The sequence below is a fragment of the Carcharodon carcharias genome, chromosome 5 (assembly GCF_017639515.1).
Source record: "Carcharodon carcharias isolate sCarCar2 chromosome 5, sCarCar2.pri, whole genome shotgun sequence".
NCBI classification, from domain to species: Eukaryota; Metazoa; Chordata; class Chondrichthyes; order Lamniformes; family Lamnidae; genus Carcharodon; species Carcharodon carcharias.
This window is the reverse complement of record NC_054471.1, coordinates 73233378-73256233: the sequence shown is the minus strand read 5'-3', so window position 1 is coordinate 73256233 and position 22856 is coordinate 73233378. Positions and strand designations below refer to the sequence as shown.

At 46.3% G+C, this 22856-nt stretch overlaps 1 protein-coding gene and 1 long non-coding RNA gene across 5 annotated transcripts in view; one reads left to right on the top strand and one right to left on the bottom strand.

The window, feature by feature from the left end:
- Positions 1-21589, bottom strand: part of LOC121278200 — a 114864-nt gene extending 93275 nt beyond the window's left edge. For both annotated transcript variants that reach the window (XR_005943075.1, XR_005943074.1), the window contains exon 1: positions 21446-21589. This is a non-coding gene — a long non-coding RNA (uncharacterized LOC121278200). The remainder of the gene's footprint in view (positions 1-21445) is intronic.
- Positions 1-22856, top strand: part of ifngr1l (interferon gamma receptor 1-like) — a 106837-nt gene that overhangs the window by 54548 nt on the left and 29433 nt on the right. The window lies entirely within an intron of this gene.

The following is a 22856-nucleotide window of genomic DNA, read 5'->3' as shown; positions in this document are numbered from 1 at the left end:
CAAAAAATCGAATGCTGCTATTATCAAAGAAATGTACATATGATGAGGCAATGCAAGGAAAGATTCAAGCAGGCATGTAAACAAAAGAAGAAGCCCAATGAAATCCACAACGTAGAAGAGCCTGAAACAACAAATTTAGACATTTACTCGTCGTTTAATCCAAAAGTTGGAAAGACAGAACCAATATTTGTCAGCGTGAAAGTAAATGGCAAACCTGTTAAAATGGAAGTGGACAGAGGCCCCCACTACAGAAATTAGGGAACATACCTTCGGATATTTGAATAATGGTGAACATCAATTAAGTTTAGAAGAAACAGATGCCAAACTCAAACATAAATAGATGAAGACATTCAAGGAAAAGGCATTAGCAGAGTAACTATCCATTATGGAAGCCAATCGCCAAAGCTACCAGTGTTAGTATTGAGAGGCAGAGGACAAGCCTTCCAGGGTGAAAAGGGAAATCAATCTTGACTGGCCACTGATATTCCAAAAGTAATCTGGAAGTGTTCCTGTTTTGAACCAACCTGAAAAAATGCAGGCAGTCTTAAGCCAAAACCTGAAAGAGGGACAGAAGGAACTCGAAGAGACCCTTTTCTTCATTCATTCATGGGATGTGGGCTTCGCTGGCTGTGCCAGCATTTATTGCCCATCCCTAGTAGCCCTTGAGAGCTGCCTTCTTGAACTGCTGCTGTCCATGTGGTGTAGGTACACCCACAGTGCTGTTAGGATTTTGACCCAGCAACAGTGATTTACAAGTCAGCATGGTGAGTGACTTTTTTTTATTCATGCAGGGGTTGTGGACATCACTGGCTAGGCCAGCATTTATTGCACATCCCTAATGGCCCTTGTTCAGGGGGCATTTAAGAGTCAACCACATTGCTGTGGGTCTGGAGTCACATGTAGGCCAGACCAGGTAAAGACAGTAGATTTCCTTCCCTAAAGGACATTAGTGAACCAGATGGTTTTTTACAACAATTGGCAATGGTTTCATGGTCATCATTAGACTGTTAATTCCAGATTTTTATTGAATTCAAATTCCACCATCTGCCATGGCAGGATATGAACCCGGGTCCCCAGAGAATTACCCTGGGTCTCTGGATTGCTAGACCAGTGACTTCCAGGTGGTGGTGTTCCCACCTATCTGCTGTCCTTGTCCTTCTAGAAGGTAGTGGTTGTGGGTTTGGAAGGTGCTGTTGAAGGAGCCTTGGTGAATTCCTGCAGTGCATCTTGTAGATGGTACACATGCTGTTACTGTGCATCGATGGTGGAGGGAGTGAATGTTTGTGGATGGGATGCCAATCAAACAGGCTTTTTGTCCTGGATGGTGTCAAGCTTCTTGAGTGTTGTGGGGGCTGCTCTCATCCAGGCAAGTGGGGAGTATTCCATCACACTCCTGACTTGTGCCTTGTAGATGGTGTGGACAGGATTTGGGGAGTCAGGAGGTGAGTTACTCACTGCAGGATTCCTAGCCTCTGAGCTGCTCTTGTAGCCACAGTACTTATATGGCTAGTCCAGTTCAGTTTCTGGTCAGTGGTACCCCCTAGGATGTTGATAGAGGGGGATTCAGTGATGGTAATGCCATTGAACATCAAGAGGCAATGGTTAGATACTCTCTTGTTGAATATGGTCATTGCCTGCCCCTTGTGTGGCACAAGTGTTACTTGCAACTTGTCAGTCCAAGCCTGGATATTGTCCAGATCTTGCTGCATTTAGACATGGACCGCTTTAGTATCTGCAGAGTTGCAAATAGTGCTGAACATTGTACAATCATCAGTGAACATCCCCACTTCTGACCTTATGATGGAAGGAAGGTCATTGATGAAGCAGCTGAAGATGGTTGGGCCGAAGACACTATCCTGAAGAACTCCTGCAATGATGTGCTAGAACTGGGATGACTGACCTCCAATAACCACAACCATCTTCCTTTGTGCTAAGTGTGACTCCAACCAGTGGAGAGTTTTCCCATTGCTCCCCATTGATTTCAGCTTTGCTAAGGCTCCTTGATGCCACACTCAGTTAAATGCTGCCTTGATGTCAAGTGCAGTCACTTTCACCTCATCTCGGGTGTTTAGCTCTTTTGTCAACATTTGAACCAAGGCTGTAATGACGTCAGGAGCCGAATGGTCCTGGCGGAACCCAATCAGGACATCATGAGCAGGTTATTGCTAAGCAAGTGCCACTTGATAGCACTGTTGATGACTCTTTCCATTTACTGATGACCGAGAGTAGACCGATAGGATGGTAATTAGCCATATTGGACTTATCCTGCTTTTTGTGTACAGGACATATTTGGGCAATTTTCCACATAGCCGTGTGGATGCCAGTATTGTGGCTGTACTGGACTGGCTTGGCCAGGGGCGCAGCAAGTTCTGGAGCACAAGTCTTCAGTACTATTGCCAGAATATTATCAAGGCCCTTAGTCTTTGCAGTATCCAGTACCTTCGGTAGTTTCTTGATGTCACGTGGAGTGAATCTAATTGGCTGGAGACTGGCATCTGTGATGCTGGGGTCCTCTGGAGGAGGCCAAGATGGATCATCCACTCAGCACTTCTGGTTGAAGATTGTAGCAAATAACTGATTGGCACGCAAGTAGTCCTGTGTAATAGCTTCACCAGGTTGACACCTCATTTTTGGTGCTGCTTCTGGCATGTCCTGCGTGATGACAGAGTTCGAGACAAGGTGAGCAACCTTCGAAGGGAAAAGAAAACCTGTTGAAAGACCTTCACACACTACAAGATTCCCTCAGGTCAAAGTTTGTACCTCTGGAAAAGTATGAAGTGTATGAAGAAAGTATTCAGCACTTCTCTGAACAAACTGAAGGATGAGTTGGCAGAGAAGACACAACAATGCTCAATTTTCCAGGAGGCAGTGAACAAATACAAAAAAGAGACAGAAGAACTGAAGAATCAGCTAAATGAAGCCAAAGAGCCTTTGGAAGCAAAAGTCGCAGAATTTTCCAGGAAGCAGACAGATAATGAAATTTTGGGGGACTCAGCCACTAAGCTCAGACAAGTTGGGCTGGCATCTGAGAGAAGCCTGGCCAACAATGAAGTCAAAAAGAAGGATGAGATTAAAGCCTGCACTAGAAAGGAGAAGGCATATAGAAAGAAGTTATAGAAATACTAATAGGGCCTTAATTCGGCAGCAGACGCATACACTTTCGTACATAGACCTGGCAATCAAATCGCAAACGCCGATGCCCTTAATCGTTTGCCTTTACGAGAAAATGATGAGCACGTCCCAGTTCCACAGGAACTTGTTTTACAGTTAAATTTCTTAGATTCCTCACTGGTATGGACGCGACAGGTCAGAGACTGGACAAGTCGGGACCCAGTCCTATCTCAGATACAAGAACAAGTGCTTCATAGTTGGTCACAGGAGCCCGTATCTGACAAAATAAAACCGTACTTCAACAGAAGATATGAAATAAGCAGCCAGGATGGCAGCTTATTGTGGGGAGCATGAGTAGTAGTTCCTCCAATGGGAATTTCACTTTTAATTTAACTACACTATGCCCATCCAGGAATTTCCCAAATGAAGACCATAGCACGTAGCTACCTATGGTGACCCGGGTGGATGGCGAAATAAATAGTTTAGTAAAGCACTGTGCGATGTCAGCAACTGCAAAAGTTGCCAGTGATAGCTCCGTTACATCAATGGGAGTGGCCAAGTAGGTCCTAGGTCGGTTACACATTGACTATGTTGGACCTTTTGTGGGAACAATGTTTCTGCTTATTGTCGATGCCCATTCAAAATAGCTGGACATATATGAGATGAAGTCACCATTGTCGGCCGTTACAATTTTTTGCCATTCACGGACTAACAGAAGTAGTTGTTTCCACAGGCAGGGTGAGGTTTCGACCAGTGATTAAATAAAAATAAAAACTTTTAAAATTAATTTTTGACATGCCCCTGCTCATGTGACAGAATCACATGTGGGGACATATTTTTAACATTTTTAAATTCTTTATTTATGTCTTTAAAATTCTTCAGCTCCCTGAGGCAGCTCTGTGCCTTCGGGGAGCTGTCAGTGTGCGCACCCACACGAATGTGCACACTTTAGCGTTTGCACTCCTCCCACCCCCACCCCAGCAGCGCTGAGCGTTTCAGAGCGTGATTCATGTTGGCTGGCTGTTAACTGGCCGGTCAGCGTGAAATCGCTTTCAGAGCCCGATCGCAGGCAGCAGTCAGTTTCGCAACCACTTCCGGGCCCACCTGCCCGATGAGGTAAAAGTCCCACCCTATGTTTCCATAGGAATGGTAAGTTTTCAGTAGAGCTCTGGCAGAAGTGAATGGCATAGTGGAAATTCCAGCCCACAGTTTGGCTCCAGTGGACATTGCTGCTTGTGAGATATGCAGTGGGATCCTGATGACAGTGTGGCCTCAGAAGCACATAAGACAAGGGAGAAGTGCCATTCCCAGAGCAAGTTACCCCAGCCAGTAATCTACCACAGTAGATGCAACTACCTCGGGCAACATCCGTGACCTAGACTTGGGCTTTGATTTAATGTCAATCTATCAGATTGAGATATTTTTGGATTAAAATTGCTTTTCACGTGCACTTTTACAACAGTCAGTTAGTTTCAAAAGGAGTTAGGAACATGTAACCACTCAACTGTAAGTGTTGCGTCACTTTAACTCCTCTTGGCCTTACTTTGTGTCTTTCCACACCAAGCTGCATTCCACAGATTCCACAGGCCTAGGCAAGATGGTGGCTGTTGTTCCAAGTGCACAAGTCGACAGGGGTAGCTGTCCTTTGATTCAAGGATGGTGTCTACTTGGGGTCACGAGTTTCTGCCAAATGTCTTCATGTGGCGGAACAGGCCGATTCTCAACCCATAGGTCTTTTGGGGTTTGAGACAGGATGTCCCATGAGGTAGTGGGATCTGCAGTGCAGGATTTGCCTCCTTTTCTTTCCTTCTCTGCTTCATCATTAAGACATTTGGACCCAGTGCATTGCACAATTCAGCATTTAATCATAATTTCACTGGTAAGTGTCCATGACTTGAAACTAAAGCTGTAGCCCAGAATCAATGACAATGAAAATGACTTCTCAAGGGATGGTGGGTCTGGAAATTTTTTTAATCACCCTGATGTAATAGGCTTTCTTTTGTGAAGCTGAGGTTACGTTATCTTGCGGAGACAGACTGAAAAAATGTTCCTTGTTGTGCTCCATATGAGAATGCTAGACAATGACATTTCAGACCCAAAATGGCAAGTGTTCCATTGCACAGAGGGAAATTCCTTACCTCAAACATCACAGTTCAAAAAGGTTAGTCTCAGTATAATAGACAGAAGTGGGATAGACTGACATCCTCCTCCCCACCCCTCCCCCAAACCGCTAGCATAGGCTTTTAATTTTACCTTCATATCAAGGACATTGATCAAGCTCTGCGTGATTCTTTAGCAGAAGCAACTTCAGCACAAATATTCCCTGACTCATTATTTTCAGAGCTACTATTTTAGAATGAAGACTAGGATAGATTTTCCGATTAATTTTGTCCAACCTTGAATATAAATCAATGTGAACTTGATCTGAAACTTTTATGGAGACCTGTTACGCAATCCGTTCTTGGCTCATTTTTGACCTTATTGAACAATTCATTTGCACAGGAAGAAGCACTTTTCATTCAGTGGGTGGATATTTCCATGAGGTCAGAAATATGTCATAATGTTGCATATCTGATTTTCACCATTTCAGGGTGACTAATACAGCTCGAAATACTCACTCATTACTGGACGTCGAGGGCTTTCAGGTACTGCTTGCAAATGAAAGTAACTTTAAAGTGACTGGTATCAAATGTTTCAAATTATAAGGCCATTTCTCAATTGTTTGACACCCTGAGCTGAATAAAACATGCTGCCATGGTACATGGGCTGCGCACTCAGAAGCGGCCAGCATTAAGACTTGCGAGACCACTGCCCGAGAAGCCGAATAAAGCATCAGTTGGGTCAATTAAGAGTGCTGGGAGGGTCCCGTAGACTGAGAGTATCCCTGCAGTAGGGCAGGATATCCGGGTACCTGGATTGAGGGCACAGCCTGTAAATGACAGGGCCACTCTGGCCTCCTCAGCAGTGCATTGCAGGAATGGACCTCTCTGTATGAGGTCTCAGGTTCTTACATCATGAATTTAAGTCAGTTTGCATCTACTTCATCCATGAAGCACTTCCAGCAACCAAGGAACACTGGACACCCAAGGTTTAACTCTGCCCTCAGGCAACCCACCATTAAAGTCTGCCTGTTGGGAAAAAAAAACAGGAAATACGGCTGGCATAAAACTCACTCTGAAAGTGTTTTATTCCATCCTGTGCATATTAGGGCAATTGATTGTCTTTTTAAAGAGCACAATTTGCCTCTTACCTTCAATTTGCATAGTGCGGGCTGGCTCCCGCTGACTGTGTAATGCCAGACTAGCTGGATGACGCCAGGAACACAACCTGATGTCCTTGCACCTGATAATATGTTGTCACTTGTGTGTTCCACTCCCACATTTGGGCCTTTATTTTTCTGCTGCCATTTGGATTTTAAGGAGCCTTTCTGGCTAATGTCGCACTGTAGACATTTTTCCCCACATATTGGGATGGGGTTTCAGAGCAAAAGGGAGGAATTATGGTCAGGATACAACAACAGCAACTTGCTTTTATATGGCGCCCTTAATGTAATAAACATCCAAAGGTGCATCACAGGAGCATTGTCCAATGTGACACTGTGCCACATAAGAAGAAATTAGGGCAGATGACGAGAAGCTTGGCCATAGAGGTAAGTTTGAAGAAGCATCTTAAAGGAGGAAAGAGAGGTGGCGAGGTTAGGGATGACATTCCAAAGCGTAGAGTCTAGGTAGCTGAAGTGGTGGCTAGCAATGATGGAGGGATTATAATTGGGGATGTGCAAGAAGCCAGGATTGGAGAAGTGCAGATATCTCGAAGGGTTGTGGAGCTGGAGGAGATTACATAGATAGGGATGAACAGAGAGAGGGAAGAATGAGGCCATGAAAGGGTTTTAAAACAAGGATGGGAATTTTAAAATCGAGGTGTTGCTTGACTGGGCGCCAATGTCAGTCAATGAGCACAGTGGTGATAGATGAATGGAATTTGGTGTAAGTTAAGGTACTGCAGCAGAGGTTTGGATGAGTTTACATTTACAGAGGGTAGAATGTGGGAGGCTGGTTAGGCATGTACTGGAATAGTCAAGTTGAGAAGTAACAAAGTCATAGACGAGCATTTCAGCAGCAGATGAGCTGAGACGGGGTGGAGCTGGATGGTGTCACTGAGGTAAAAACAGGTTATCCTAGCGATGGTGCAGATATGTGGTCAGAAGATGAGCTGGGAGTCAAATATGGCACCAAGGTTGCGAGCAATCTGGTCACATCTCAGATAGTTGCCAGAGAGAGGCATGGAATCAATAGTTGGGGACTGGAGTTTGTGGCAGGGACTGAAAGTCTGAAGGAAACATTTCTGCTTCTCCTAGTCCACAAGCAGTGCTTTAAAGATACTCTCCTCATGGATCCAGCCCTTGCCTCCACTTACCTGCCACATTTCCTGAGGCTTGGGAAACCCAGCCGACATGAGTTAAAAATAGAAACACTATAAAGGTGAAGGCATGAACCTTTGTGAATTATTTCATCAACTGATTGGTTGCCCACCCTTCATCCCACCTCCAGTTTAACTGGAAACTGGGTTGGGGGGCAGGGGGAGTTTGTTCTTATTTCAGATTTTTAACATTTTCGCTTGTCATCTGACCCAGACCCAAGCCATTTTGAGGTTTAAAATTACCCCCCGAATGGACACCCCTTAAAATGCCATTGGTGAATCACTAAATAGGATGAGTGGCGTGTAGCCATCTTGCTTGACTCCTTATTCGGAGAAATAGGTTCACGAAGTCCTCCGTCTACTCGTATGTGGATCCTCAAGCTAAGGTGCATATCCCAAATAAAGTCCACAATTTCACCATTAACCTCCACAGTTTCCAGCTTCCCTGTGAGGATTGAATGAGACACTAGGGGCAGAATTTCGCCATTGGCATGCGGGGGGCAGACCCCGCACACCTTCGCATAAAATGACACGCGATATTTGGGCAGGCAGGTGCGCTATAAATTTGGATGTGTGCCCCCCCATCAATTAACCGCCAGTTAAAGCCCTTGAGGCAGCAATTGATTTTGATTTTTTGCAGTCCGTGTGATCTTCAGGACATTGCACGGGCACAATGGGCAGATATTTGTATAAACCTCATCGATGGGCAGGATAAGAGGGGTAAGTGGGATCGCAAATATGATCTTTTAGGTATTTAAGTGTGAAAGTTACTTATACTTGCCTTTGTGAGCAGGGATACCTCAAAACTCATACCAGCTGCTAGGACAGGGGTAAAAGCCTTGGTCAGGACTCTACATTAGAAATCATTTTCAGGGCCTGCAGCTTTCAGGAAGCCTTCCCTTAGCCTGGGAATGGGAATTGTGCTCTCCACTGGAGGCACCTCCTCTGAGGGGGAAGGGAGGGCCAGAAGGGGGAGGAGGCCAGGAGTCCACATTCAGCCTCCAGGGGAGCCACCTTTGGGAGGAGAAACATAGGCATAAGGGGCGCAGGGCCAATAGGAAGTGCAAGGCGGAAAGGGCCGCAGAAGACGTCAATATCCTGCTGCCAGGGTATACAGGCAGTGAAGCAGCTACCTCAATATGTCTGAGGTCCAGTGCAAAAAGAGGCTCCGTCTCTCAAGAGAGACAGTCACCTCCATCTGTCAGATGAAAGGCCCTGAGATCTCCGCAAACTGTGTGGGTGGGCGCCCTATGCCAGTGGCTCTAAAAGTCACAGCTACCTTCAACTTCTATGCCTCCGGCTCTTTCTAGGTGGGTGATCTCTGTGGTGTCTCCCAATCAGCTGTCCACACTTGCGTCAAGCAGGTGACAGATGCTCTGTTCAGGCATGCATTGACCTTCATCCACTACCACTGGAACGATGCCAGCCAGACACAGCGAGCCAGAGGCTTCGCAGCCATTGCTGGCTTCCCCCGCGTCCAGGGTGCAATGGACTGCACACATGTGGCCATCAAGGCGCCAGCGGGTGAGCTCGATGCCTTTGTCAACAGGAAGAGCTTCCACTCCATGAACACGCAGATAGTGTGTGATCACAGGATGCTGATTCTACAAGTCTGCGCAAGGTACCCAGGCAGCTCCCACGACGCCTACATCCTCAGACACTCCCAGGTGCCGAGACTCTTCAGTACTCCAGCCCAGTTTGATGGATGGCGACTGAATGACAAGGGCTATCCCCTCAAAAGGTGGCTCATGACGCCTCTCCGCCATCCAAGAACAGAAGTTGAGCAGCGGTACAATAGGAGCCACGCCTCCACAAGGGCTGTGGTGGAGAGAACCATCGGTCTTCTCAAGATGCGCTTCCAACGCCTGGACCACTCAGGGGGTGCACTCCAGTGCCCCCCAGATCGTGTGTTGCTGGTAGTGGGTGCATGCTGCACTCTCCACAATCTGGCACTGGAAAGGGGCCACATAGTTGACGAGGGAGACGTAGACGCAGTTGCTCTGTCTACATACGATGAGTCCAGCAGTGAGTCCGAGGATGAGCAAGCACAGGAGAAAGCTAAGGGGGTAGACACTGACCCGGGCATACTCCAGGGAGGCAGGGACACCAAATAGCCTTCAGCTAGCCCACCGTAGATGGACCTTCAACACAGGTCAGGGCTGCAGGCTCCACACTCGATAATTGAGTGCTAAATCAGCCTGGATAATAACTTTAACTAAGGCCCTTGTCAATAAAGCTCAGTGTCAAACAACTCACTCATAACATCCTGGCTTCCTGTCCACTTGCAGAAGTAAGGAATCACCCTGAGGCATGGCAACATGTCAAAATTTATTAAGTGAACAAATGTAATTTCATAAAGCAAAACAAAAATGGTGTTGGACATCACACCAAGTCTTCCACAAAGTAATATGGGCCAACATGAAAGCACCAGTGAGAAACCCATGGTGTGCCTAAGGTGCCTTAAATTTACGCCGATGGGTGCTATGTCTGGGCGCTGTCCCCTCGCTGGCACTGGCATCAGAGACAGCCTGCTCACTGTGCTGTCCTGTTGGCCCCGATCTTGGCAGATGTCCTCTCGCCCACGGAGCATTTGATGGCCCCGTCTGGGAGGGAGCAGCCAGTTCCACAGCTGGCTTCTCCCCAGTTACCGTGGCCTCATCCAATGCCACGGTCACTGGCAGAGGGATGGAGGAGCTGCTGCCCTCATCCGGAGCGCCCTGAGAGGAGTCCACAGAGATGACAGGCAGCTGCTGCGCCAACATGAGGTCGCTTTGGACCTCCCTACTCACAATAGATGGATGGGCACCGAGCTGGGATACTTGGTGCCCAAACCAGCTCCCACACTGGCACTGACCAATGCCACTGTGAGGGCTTGCAGGTCCGAGCACAACCCCAGGAGGCCCTGATTGGTCTCCTGGAGGAGCCTCTCCACGAGAATCGCCACTCTCTCCATGGCGGAAGCATGGTGCTCAGCCATGAGGCTCGTTGCATCGGTGATGCTCCATGTGGACTCCTCCAGCACGGGCACCATGCCACGCATTGCCTCATGTATCTCCGCTAGATCATCCCACATACCCTGCTGCACTTCCAGCGTTCGATGCCTCAGGGACGACTCCAGAGACACATCATCAGCCACCAATCAAGCATGTACCTGGTCCCCAGCAGTCTGCCAACTGGCGGCGCCCTGGGCACTCTCTGTCTCTGCCCCTGCCTCAAGTGAGTATGAAATGCCCTCGCTGCCAAGCCCTGGGACACTGGCCGATTATCTAATTCCCACCAAGGTGCTAGTATCTAAGCTGGTGCCTGCCTGTCTGAGATGGTGTGACGCTGGAGAGTGCATTTGCTCTGGGGCTTTGGGGGTGAGAGGTGGCCCCTCTGTCTCCTCCTCCCAGCCCTGCTCCGGTGATGCTGAAAGGAAGAAAAAGGACAATTGTTTCGTTATTGTGCAGACAATGTCAACCTGCATGCTGCTCACCCGGATCAATATGTGTTTATCCTTCCATAATCAATGGTAAACTCATGTTGCTAACTTCAATCATGGAGCATTCAGCAGTGCCATGGCTTCTGGGACACACATGGTGACCTGATTGCTTGCCAAACATACCTCCCCTTGGCACCCCTGTCTCACTGCCACCAGTGGACCTGAGGGCATGGCACCTCTCCAGATCCATGGCCAGCTGCTCAAAAGCCATAAGGATAGCCAACTGGGCCTGCCCCCCGCCAGTCTGCATTTGTTCAGAGTCATTGTGCACAGCCTTCTCCTGAAAAGGAGAGAAGAGCATTGATGTGGCACCACAAGGTGTCACTTTGCTAAGCAAGGAGGCATAAGCACGCGGAGCGCAAACGACAGCAGATTGATTGGTGCCCCACCAACTAGAAGCTCCCATCCTAGCATTTTAGCACCCAGAAAGGGGTTATAGCTATTAAATTATAAACAGTGTTGTAGTAAACTATCCGTTTACTTCTAAGATGAAAGGATAATTTTTATCAAAGACAACTTATCAGCATTTTTGCTTAGATACAAAGCTAATGTGTCTCCCACTATCATTTGGAAGAGGGTGAGGAAGCCATTTTGAGATCAGGTTACAGGATTTCTATAAACCCAGAAATATCACGGATTGGGGAGATGCAGTTTTGTCTTGTGTAGCCTGCAGCCAACTGAGAGCTGGAGCACAAGAAAAAATATAGAATTAGCCACCTTCAACAGGGAAAATGCTAACTCTAGTTTTCACCACACAGAACATGGGTGGGAGCTTGCACTCAGTTTGAAGACCAAGTTCATGAGGAGTTGATGGAGGCTAGAATATTTGCTGAGCTTGGAGCCACAGGAAGTAATCTACAGTGCAACCCTTACAATGAGAGACAGTTCTTGGATAAGAGGTTATCTGGCTGTGAAAGAAAGTTTAGAGAAGGTTTACTAAACTAATACCTGGAATGGGAGGGCTGTCTTATGAGGAAAGGTTGGGCAGGCTAGGCTTGTAACCACTGAAGTTTAGAAGAGCAAGAGGTGACTTGATTGCAACATATAAGATCCTGAGGTGTCTTGACAAGGTGGATGTGGAAAGAGTGTTTCCTCTTGTGGGAGAATCTAGAACTAGGGGTCTCTGTTTAAAAATAAGGGGTCACCCATTTAAGACAGCGATGAGGAGAAATCTTTTCTCTCAGAGAATAGTAAGGCTTTGGAACTCTCTTCCTCAAAAGGCGGTGGAAGAAGGGTCTTTGAATATTTTTGAAGCAGAGGTAGATATATTCTTGATAAGCAACAGGGGCGAAACGTTACTGGGCATAGGTGGGAATATAGAATTGAGGTTGACATCAGGTCAACCATGACCCTAATGAATGGCAGAGCGAAGGGCTGAGTGGCCTACTCCTACTCTCAATTCATATATTTATATGTTTGAAAGTAGAAAGGAACTTGGGAGCAACTGATATTTACTATTTGCTATCAGACTTGTAATTCTGGGGAGAGTGATAAACAACTAGATACTGTTTATTTCTATAGTTTAAAATATAAGTTGCCTACATGAGAAAATGGTGGGGTATTTTTAATTCATTCATGGGATGTGGGCTTCGCTGGCTGGGCCAGCATTTTATTGCCTAACCCTAGTTGCCCTGGAGAAGGTGGTGGTGAGCTACCTTCTTGAACCGCTACAGTCCATGTGGTTTAGGTACACCCACAATGTTGCTGGGGAGGGAGTTCCAGGATTTTGACCCAGCAACAGTAAAGGAACAGCGATATATTTCCAAGTCAGGATGGTGAGTGGCTTTGAGAGCAACTTCCAAGTGGTGGTGTTCCTATGTGTCTGCTGCCCTTGTCCTTCTAGATGGTAGCGGTCATGGGTTTGGAAGGTACTGCCTAAGAAATCTTGATGAGTTCCTGCAGCGCATCTTGTAGATGGTACACATTGCTGCTAGTGTGTGTTGGTGGTGGAGGGAGTGAATGTTTGTGGAAGAGGTGCCAATCAAGTGGGCTGCTTTGTCCTAGAGGGTGTCAAGCTCCTTGAGTATTGTTGGAGCAAGTGGGGAGTAGTCCATCACACTTGTGCCCTGTAGATGGTGAACATGCTTTGGGGGGTCAGGCAGTGAGTTACTCGCCGCAGGATTCCTAGCCTTTCAGCTGCTCTTGCAGCCACAATATTTATATGGCTAGTCCAATTCAGTTTCTGGCCAATAGTAACCCCAGGATGTTGGTAGTGGAGGATTCAGCAATGAAAATGCCATTGAATATCAGGGGGAGTTGGTTGGATTCTCTCTCATCGGAGATGGTCATTGCCTGACACTTGTGTGGCACGAATGTTACTTGACACTTGTCAGGCCATGCCTGGAAATTGTCCAGGTCTTGCTGCATTTGGACAAGTACTGCTTCAGTATCTGAGGAGTCGCAAATGGTGCTAAACATTATGCAATCATCAGCAAACATCCCCATTTCTGACCTTATGATGGAAGGAAAGTCAATGATGAAACAGCTGAAGATGGTTGGGCCAAGGATACTACCCTGAGGAACTCCTGCAGTGATGTCCTGGAACTGAGACCATCAACCTCCAACAACCACAACCATCTTCTTTGTGCCAGGTATGATTCTAACCAGCAGAGGGTTTTCTCCCTGATTCCCACTGACTTCAGTTTTGCTAGGGCTCCTTGATGCCACACTCACTCAAATGCTGCCTTGATGGCAAGGGCAGTCACTCTTACCTCACCTGGGGAGTTCAGCTCTTTAGTCCATGTTTGAACCAAGGCTGTAATGAGGTCAGGAGCTAAATGGCCCTGCCGGAACCCAAATTAAGCATCAGTGAGCAGGTCATTGCAAAGCAAGTGTCACTTGATAGCACTGTTGATGGCCCCGGCAGGGTCAATCACTCACTTTACTGATGATGGAGAGTAGACTGATGGGGCGGTAATTAGCCAGGTTCAGTTTGCCCTGCTTTTTGTGTACAGGACATACCTGGGCAATTTTCCACATAGCCAGGCAGATGCCAGAGTTGTAGCTGTGCTGGAATAGCTTGGCTAGGGGCGCAGCAAGTTCTGGAGTACAAGTCTTCAGTACTATTGCCTGAATATTGTCAGGGCCCATAGTCTTTGCAGTAATCAGTGCCTCAGCTGTTTCTTGATATCACGTGGGGTGGATTTAATTGGCTGAAGATTGGCATCTGTAATGCTGGGGAGCTCTGGTAGATGCCGAGATGGATCATCCACTCGGCACTTCTGGCTAAAGATTGTAGCAAATGCTTCAGCCTTATCTTGTACACTGATGTGCTGGGCTTCCCCATCATTGAGGATGAGGATATTTGTGGAACTTCCTCCTCCAGTGAGTTGTTTAATTGTCCGCCACCATTCACAACTGGATGTGGCAGGACTGCAGAGCTTAGACCTGATCCATTGGTTGTGGGATCGCTTAGCTCCGTCTATCACTTGCTGCTTATGCTGTTTGGCACACAAGTAGTCAAGTGTTATAACTTCACCAGGTTGACACCTCATTTCTAGGTATGCCAGGTGCTGCTCCTGGCATGCCCTCCTGCACTCTTCATTGAACCAGTGTTGATCACCTGGCTTGATGGTAATGGTAGAGTGGAGGTTATGCCAGGCCATAAGGTTACAGATTGTACTTGAGTACAATTCTGCTGTTGCTGATGGCCCACAGCACCTCATGGTTGCCCAGTCTTGAGTTCCTAGATCTGTTCGAAATCTATCCCATTTAGCATGGTGGTAGTGCCACACAACACGATGGAGGATCTCCTCAATGTGAAGATGAGACTTCATCATGTGGTGGTCATTCCTACCGATACTGTCGTGGACAGATGCATTTGCAGCAAGCAGGTTGGTGAGGATGTGGTCAAGTATATTTTTCCCTCTTATTGGTTGCCTCACCACCTGCCACAGACCCAGTCTAGCAGCTATGCCCTTTGGGACTCAGCCAGCTCGGTCAGTAGTGGTGCTATCAAGCCATTCTAGGTGGTGGACATTGAAGTCCCCCACCCAGAGTATATTCTACACCCTTTCTATCCTCAGTGCTCCCTCCAAGTGGTGTTCAACATGGAGGAGCACTGATTCATCAGCTGAGGGGCGGGAGGGGGTTGCAGTACGTGGTAATCAGCAGGAGGTTTTCTTGCCCACGTTTGACCTGATGCCATGAGACTTCATGGGGACCAGAGTTGATGTTGAGGACTCCTCAGGCAAGTTCCTTCTGACTGTGTATCACTGTGCCACCATTTCTGCTGGGTATGTCCTTTCCCACCAGTGCTGTCCCACTGGCAGGGACAGTGGGACAGGACATACCCAGGGATGGCGATGGTGGTGTCTGGAGCATGATCTGTAGGTATGATTCTGTGAGTATTGCTATGTCAAGCTGTTGCTTGACTAGTTTGTGGGATAGCTCTCCCAATTTTGGCACAAGCCCACAGCTGTTAGTTAAAAGGACTTTGCAGGGTCAACAGGGCTGGGTTTGCCATTGTCGTTTCTGGTGCCTAGATCGAGGCTGGGCAGTCTGTCTAGTTTCATTCATTTTTATCGGCTTTGTAGCAGTTTGATACAACTGAGTGGCTTGCTGGGTCATTTCAGAGGCCATTTAAGAGTCAACTGGATCTGGAGTCACATGTAGGCCAGACCAGGTGAGATGGCAAATTTCCTTCCCTAAAGGGCATTAGTGAACCAGATGGTTTTTTTACGACAATCAACAATGGTTTCATGGTCATCATTAGGCTTCTAATTCCAGATTTTTATTGAATTCAGATTCCACTATCTGCCGTGGTGCGATTTGAACCCGGGTCCTCAGACCACTACCCTGGGTCTCTGGATTACCAGTCCACAACGCCACTGCCTCCCAGGATTTCCCAGCCCCGCTGTGGCATGTCTCCTCTCGACGGATACAGCGAGCCATTTAAATCTCCATTCAGTTCGGCAGGACTGCAAAATCCCCCCAGGCGGAAAAGGCCATGAAATCTGGCCATTGTTGCTTTATGGCCAGAATGTTTACCTCGTCGAACGAGCGGAAAATGAAGCATGATGACGCTGGGCGAGCGCCCGACATCATTGCACACTTGTGCAATATTTCAGTCAGAGGGCACATGTGAGACTTGGCAACGAACCCACTGATAATTACAAGGCCTATTAAGGCCATTAAAATTCTAACTGAATTAAATTTTTCACTGCCCGTCCAACCTTACGGTTGGCGGGATGAGGTTTCCAACAAAAAATAAAAATAAAATAAAACTTTAAACATTTCATTAATAACATGTCCCTGCCCCTGTGACAGAGCTACATGAGCAGGGACATGTTTTTTTTAACATTTTTAAATTCTTTAGTTTTAATTTTCAAAACTCTTCATTGTGCATGCGCACAGATGTGCACAGGAAAATGTTCCCCACTCGCCCTCTTCCACCCCTCCCCCCAACCCCCTCCACAGGCAGCGCTGAGCGCTGCAGCTCACGTTTCACGCCAGGCGGGTCTTAGTTGACCCACCAGCGTGAAATTGCGATCCGGCCTCGATTGCGGGCAGCGGTCAGCTTCCCACCCGCCCCCATCCAATGAAGGCAAAATCCTGGCCCATGTCTTTTATAACTCATACCTATATTTCAAAGATTAAGGGATGTTTTGCTTAATTCAGATACTCCTAATTTGTTTTACTGTATAATTCAGCTTGGGTGACAGATTTTTTGGGGAGATTAATTTATCTGTCTCTGAACTGGAGACAGGGCCAAGCTGCAGCTGGCAGCAGGAGGTATCTGTTCTGCTTCAAGAAATAAAACCGACAACTGGTCTTGGTAGATAAATGAAGATTTTGTAAGGTAGAGGATTGTTATTCAACATCAAAATTTAAAGAAGAAAGTCTGGAGTAAATTTTCACTCCTGCAGGAAGCATTGCATATTTTTTTTGGCAAGCTATAAGGATGGGCAGAACCGTCCACTGCTGTTGGCATTGGGCATCATAGCGGTCTCAGCGGACAATATGGCGGAAAGGCCAAAAATCGGTTTCACGACGTTGTGAAACAGGTTTGCAATCATCCGCTCTGCCCGTCAATGGTGGGCTGCATTTTTCACCACCCCACGTCGGGGACTTCATTGTAATACATGTGAATACCATTATAAGCCCTGCTCAGTGGAATCATACCCCCACGTTGGATCATCCGGGCATGTTGACATGTTTCACAACTGTACATAAGTGACATGCACCTGGCGAGCTGCACTTTGCTCGGGATTTCGAGGCACATTTGCCTACCTTTCTTTGGGCAGCACACGCAGTCATCAGCGCCAGGCTTTGGAGGCAGCACCACATCACTTTTATGGGGGCTCACGGGCAGGTCTCTACTTACAAGACCAGCTGTAAGGCGGGGGTGGCTTTTCAATGGCTGCAGGGCTATGATTTGCTTGGGGAATGAGGAGAAGTGGCCTCGGGTGAGGGAAGAGGCTTCAGGGCGAGGCCTGTACTGGGGAAAGAGGGTATCTCAGGGTGGGTGTGGGGACACATGTTGATCTACGCCAGTAGCCTCAAGAGGGTGAGGGCTGAGAAGGCAGAGATGAGGCCAGGTGGAGATGTGAGGGTGTGTGTGAGAGAGTGAGTGGTAATGTCCCTTGAGCTGGCAGTGAGTGAGATGCCAGTGAATATGCTATGGGCTTGTGAGTGTGTGAGTTTAGGGTGATGAGATGGTTGCCTTACCCTGGCAGCACAGATGAGATCATTCATCCTCTTTCTGCACTGGATGGCGAACCTCTTCTGTGCAGCATTGGCACTGATCACCACTGACACTGCCTCCCAAGTTGGAGTGGTGACACTGATGGGCCTCCTGCAGCCAGAGAGGGGGTAGAGGACATCACCGTGAGCTCCAACTGTGTCCAGAAGGCATTCCAGAAATGCATCACTCAGTAGGGGGGCTGCAGTCTTCTTGCCTTTCGGGGCCATGTCTTCTGTGCCGCAGTCCTGAGCTGGAAGCACTGAGAGGTGTGCATGCAGCTACACTTTAAATATGAAGCCCTGCGTGAGGATGCAGCGAGGTGGACGAATCGGAGGCTACCTGCCAGCGAAACAGTGTGTTTCCTGGGAATATATGATTAATGAGGTGGGATAGGGATGATATGGTGCGAAAACCCACCATTGTGGCCGGCGGGTAAAATGTCCTTTCTCCCACCTGCTACCGCACTTAGTGCAAAACTGGGACAATTCCGCCCAATATTAGTGAACTGTCTGTGTTAATACACTGCAGCGATCTTTTATCAGAAAAGCTGCAGAGAGAATGTGAAAGTCAGAAATAAAAACTGTATTTGAGCATTTAAGATTTCATAGTAAAATTGAGCCTTGTTATTGACAAGATACCAGCCCGAAATCTACTGAGGAAAAGGCAACATGAGCTTCACTTTAATGAGATGACCACCACTTAAACTACTACTTAAATGTCAGCCTTGACTAATGCTTAATCCAGTCATAGTGGTCTTGTGTACCAGTCAGAATGGTGAGTTCAGGAACCACTCCGGAGATTTGAGTACATTATCCAAGGAGACAGCCTGAGGGAGTGCCATACAACTGGAGGTGTTGTACTTAAGGTACTCTAAATAGAACACTTGTCTACTCTCTTACATGCCTGTGAAATATCTCTCAGCGCTATTTGAAGAAGAGCAAGGGAGCTCCATAAGTCAACACTTATTCCTTAATCAAATACACTAAAACAAATGATCTAGTAATTTATCTCATTTTTTTTGTGGAACTGTGCTGTACATGTGAAAAATGGCTGCTGTGTTTCTCAACATTACAACAGTAACTGCACTTAACAAGTACTTAATTGGCTATGAAACACATTGAGATGCCCTGCAGTTGTAAAGGCTCTATGTAATTTCAAGTATCTCTGGAGCTCTCATGATAACCATGTAAAGGTACAATCAATCACTTGAGTGCCTGTTGTTACATTTTCATCATATCACTCACATTTGCTTCTCAAATGATTGTGAATGCTCCTCTTTGTGAAACTACAAAATCCTTACTCTTAGCTATGGTCTGATCCTTGCAATCATGAGTTGTGCTCAGTTGAGTGCTGAGGCACCTACGGAGCTGTATAATGTACTCTTTCCTTGGGACATTTTGAAGGAAGTGCAACAAATACTTTCAGGTCTACTCTGTTATGTTAAAGTATATAATAACCAGAAATGCTTCTAATGCTTGCTGATAAAATGTTCAGGGAAACTCCTAAGTGTCTGAACTGACATGTCCTATTTGCAGCCTCACATGGCATTAAAAACTAAGATAGCATTGATCGAGCAATTTAAATATCAGCAATAGCTTTATAAGCCATAATACCTACCCTATACAACCAAACTAAATAATGCAACTGCGGCCAGATGAAAACAACAAACTCAGTTTGACTGGCAAAGTCAGTTGATTGGACAACATTTGCTAAATAATCCTCAATGTGCTAAGAATGATGCCGACAACCAATTTAAGATAGTCAGTCGGGCTCGCAATGTGGCATATTTATGTGTACTGGAAGCTACCTGTATTAATACAGAGGGTCCTAAACTTTTCAGACAGAAAGGACATGTACATACATTGCGCCTGTTTCAGTGAAACAAAATGTGACAACCATTCGCTGGTTCAGTCCTCAGGGCAATTCCTTGACCAATCAGAGTCAAGCTGCCTGGTTTAAATTTCAAACAATGCTTGGCAATAAACTGTCAGTCAACTGGTGCATTCTCCATGGCAGCACCTCTAACAATCAGGGTCTACTTGCCTACCAATCAGCAATCTCTTCTCAGACAGAATAAACTGTTGTTCCCTTTACATTTGGTGTTCTAGTGAATTGTTCTGATGAGTGCAAGCTGAAAAGCTTTAGCGAAAATGTGTCTCTTTTTTCAGCAAAACTGGCAAAGATATAAGTCTCTTGCTTTGCCGTGCAGCATTGTTGCTGCTGATGTATCCAGGAAGCATGAGTTCTTTGGGGTTGAATGAAAATGTAATAGATGGGCCTCGGGAACGCCCCCATCCCCACAGGCGTGCACTCCAAATCGGTGAGGAAGGGAGGGTTTGAACCTTCCTGAAATTTGGGTGAAATTTAACAAGGAATGGATCTGAAATAGACCCCAAATTGTAGCTCACCAAAATGCCCTGAAGGTTAGCTATACAACCCATAGGCAATTATTATAACATAATTATTGACACGGTATTGCTAGTGTTTGGTTAGTAATATCAATGGAGAGTTGCAGTTACACTTTCTGCTGGGACCACTGGGGCCATAGGTAGCAGAACTAACTGAGTTTCTTAATTGTGAAATTTGCAGAGATAATAAAGCAAAAGTTAGTGATAAATTGAATTGAGATTTTACTATTTAGCACAGCCACGTGATTAGTTAATCTCCCACCATTTTCCTTCATATCAATGTCCTATCTTTCACTTTAAAAGAAGAAAACTCAAGCAGTCTCCTATCATATTGATTTGTTTCTACCTATTGAGAAAAGTCTGATTGTTTTTCAGTTAGCAGTCGGCACATCACAGTTTGGGTGGCTGATAAGCAATCAGTTGTGCATGTGGTGTATGAAGCTCTGCTGTGTTACCCCTTCCCTGACCCACAAATGAATGCTCCAAAATTTGATAGAAGCTGCATCTTCCTGCAAGTTTTCAGCTTAAGCACATCACAGCAATAGAGAAAAATATCTTGGGGCATGGAGGAAACAAAGCATAAATGCTCTCCCCATGCCAATCAACAGCAATCACAGGTTTTATTCATCTGGACAAAGCTTTTTCTGCCTTCTGCTCATCTCTACGCCCATGGTTTTGGCCTCGTTTTAGTCGAAACTGGTTTGTCAGACAGTAAACTATTTACAGCTAGTCCACTTGCACTTTAATTCTCAATCCAAATATGATTTCATCCTGTAAAGTCCCTATTTTGTTGGCCCTTCATAGGTTTATAGAATACAGTATTAACCTAGAGTAGCAGTTGCCTGAATATATCTAGATGTTACTCTGCCTACTATTAATTAAATTCTTCATTCGCAACTGGCAATAAAAGAATGATTTCTATGACTGTTCTGGGGGGTTTAATTTTCTTTTACTGTCAGACAGACCAGAGCAGTATTATTGTTAAGGACCAGGTACTAAGCTTAAAAAAGACTATAATGGTAATGGCTGTGTGCACGTTTAAAGTGTTATTCTTTAAGGAACTGAAAGCTGTGTACGTTCAGTACTTCACTTTAATAGGTTTTGCATTGACAATATTTACAGCATAACTGTCCTCAGTAGAACAGGTTTTTGCAGTCCCGGTTTAATCTCGCTTCCTTTACCAATGACGTAAAGTTCTCTGTTTCAGTTCCATGGAGCACTGCTCATCTTTGTAATAACCATTGCCCATTTTCCACAAGAGGATGTGTGGACCACAGCTTTTTAAATTTGTTCTTGGGATGTGGCTAGCGCTGTCGAAACAGTTTTATTGAGAGTTCCTACCTGCCCTGAGGAAGTGGAGAGCCTTCTCCTTAAAGCATTGCAGTCCTCGTGCTCTCACATGGTGTTAGGTAGCAAATTCCAAGATATTAACTCAGTGGCCGTGACGGAGCAGTAATGTGTATCCAAACCGCCATGGTGCGCTGCTTGGAGATGATAACGTTTGATGATATGATTGCTCCTGGCCTGAATTTTACGTTCTGAGATCGGGACTGCTGCCGGGCCGTACATGTGTAAAATCCAGTGTGGTAACGTCAGGGTTACGAACCTAACCTCAACACGACGAGATCAACAGCTGACCTGCCATTTTTTAAAAATTCATTCACGGGCAATTGACCTTGATAACAAGCAATTGATCCGAATAATACGTTGCCCACACCATAATGTGGTGGGTGCACAGGAAACATGTTCTGTGGGAGTTAATCTTTTTCAATGGAATGTGCTGCAAGGGCAGTTATAAAGGCTGCAAGTGAGACTGCGGCTGACGTTACCAGAACAGGGCTAGGAGATTTTGGTAATGCGGTTACGTTTATTTTTCATTCAATGTAAAACATATTAGGCTATTTTCTAAGGGAAGGGGAACAGCCGGAAAGTGTTGCAGGCAAAATTGTGCACTGCAGCATCTTTGGTGTACATCGCTGCACCCAATAGGAATAGTCCATTCTGCAGGAGACTCCTCCTCCAGTGAGGAGGGGAGAGGGTAAGGAGTAGGAGGGCAGCCAGCGAAGGATAGGTGTGCCTTGTGGTCCTGCAAGCTGGCTTATCTGATGCTGAGCAAGGCGCTGCAAAGGGAAAGCAACAGCAGCTCCAGGCAGACGAAGGGAAAGACACTAACCAGCCAATAGACTTGACTGGATAAGGCTGACACACTTACAGATGACAGAGTGCCAGTGCCTCTGAAGACTCTGGCTGTCCAGAGAGACAGTCACAGCAATCTGTGACATGCTGGTTGCTAACATTGCATCTAATTTTGTAGGTGGGCCTGTGGCCTTGAAAGTCACAATGGCCCTGAATATTTTCACCACAGGGTCTTTCCAGGTGTTATCTGGAGACCTGTGTGGGATCTCACAGGCGGATGCATACCACTGCATCAACATGACGAGAGAGGCGCTGTTCAGGCGTTCCATCAATTTATTTCATTTGCTGATGACAACCCCAATCAGGCAAATAGAGCCAGAGGCTTCAGCAGTATTGCCTGTTTTCCAAATGTGCAGGGCATAATGGACTGCATGCATGTGACTATTAAAGCCAAGGGCATTCATAAACAGAAAGGGATATCATTCCCTTTATGTGCAGATGATATGCAACCTCAAGAAATGCATCATGCAAGTCTGCACACACTGTCCACGTAGCAGCCATGATGCCTACATACCAATGCACTCCCAGGTGCCAGGAAAGTATTTAATAGTCTGAA